Source organism: Canis lupus, chromosome 21, assembly GCF_011100685.1.
Source record: "Canis lupus familiaris isolate Mischka breed German Shepherd chromosome 21, alternate assembly UU_Cfam_GSD_1.0, whole genome shotgun sequence".
NCBI classification, from domain to species: Eukaryota; Metazoa; Chordata; class Mammalia; order Carnivora; family Canidae; genus Canis; species Canis lupus.
Genome location: NC_049242.1, coordinates 51189391 through 51190853, shown reverse-complemented (window position 1 = coordinate 51190853; position 1463 = coordinate 51189391).

The window sequence follows — 1463 nt, the reverse complement described above, 5'->3', positions numbered from 1 at the left end:
CCACAGCAGGGAGGACATATGCTCTGCAGGTGGCCCCCGGGAAGGGTGAGGCTGGGGCAGCTCCACAATCGTGCAAACAGATGCCTGTGTCCTCCGGGGGGAGTAAGTCTAGTTCGTAGGTGGCTGCAGGCCCTCCAGGCCCAGCTCCCCCCAGGACACAGCAGGTGGCGGCCGTGACTGTCGTCGAGCCATCAGCTGATGACGCCTCGGGCCCCGCGGTCGCTGCTCTCTCTGGAGCCCTGGCAGCCGTCTCTCTGCTACGTCCTGCTCGTTCTTCTTACGGGTTGTGTTTATTTTTTGGTGAGTGACAGAGAGGACCGAGGGGAGCACCGAGGCAGGGGGAGGAGGGGGGGGAGGAGCAGGCTCCCCGCGGCCCATGCGGGGCTCGATCCGACCCGGGTCACACCCTGGGCCGCAGGCAGACGCTCCAGCGCCGAGCCCCCGTGTCCCTGGGCTGCGCCCTTCTTCCCACTCGTTCCAAACCTGCTCGTGGGACTTCCCGCCCGTTGGTGCACCGGGTCTTCCCCAGAGTCCGCCCCATGCCAGCCACGTGCCTCTGGGGCCCCCTAGCACGTGCTCGTCCATGTGAGCAGCTCAGCAGGGTCGTGTCCTCAGTGCGGAGGCAGGTGCACTCGGCGGGGCGCTGCCGGGGCCCACCCCACGGCCTGGGAGTGGGGGGCCTCCGTCCAGGCGGCTTCGCCCACTCTCAGCCTCGGCCTCCGCTTGCCCACAGCCTGGACCTGGATTCCACGGGACACGATTCCCTGAGACGCGGCTGGAAAAGCCTGGATGCCACGGGCACGGCGTCTGCTGGCCGGGTGACAGTGCTGCCCAGGCTCGGGCGGGCGGGAGGCAGGCCGTCCTGTTGGGGGGAGCCCTGCGCGCCCTCAGGTCCGGGACCCGGGACCACGACATCTCCATCAACCCAGCAGAGCCCTTGTCACAGCGCTTGGCCCCAGTGTCTCGGACACCACGCCGCGTGTTCCGGTGTCCGATGTTTGTCCGGCGCCCTGTCCCCAGGGTGGTGAGTGGCCACGGACAAGTCCCCGTGGGCCCCCGGGCACTGCAGGATCGCCCGCGTGAGCACTGCATCGTGCAGCACGACAGCCCACGGCCTGCTGGAGAAAGAAAACAGCGTATTTTCCTTTTCTCTGCTCCTCGCCTGCCTCTAATACTGTATAAAAGCAAAACGTTTAAAGATCACCCGACGTACCAGCTCCCGTAGTGCAGACGTGGGCAGCTTGGCTCCTGGCTGTCCTGCGGGCGTCACGGAGGCGAGCAGATCTTCTCTGCGTGGCTCACGGGCCTCTGGTGTGGGGACCGTGGACATCTGTCCCTGGATGCTGAGACCTGGTTCTCCCGTCGGTTCCCCTGAGCTCGGAACGGTGTCCGGCACACCAAGGGCCGTGAGGTACGCCGGGGTCTCTCGGGGGGTGGGCTCCCGGGTGAAGAGGGGTTTACAG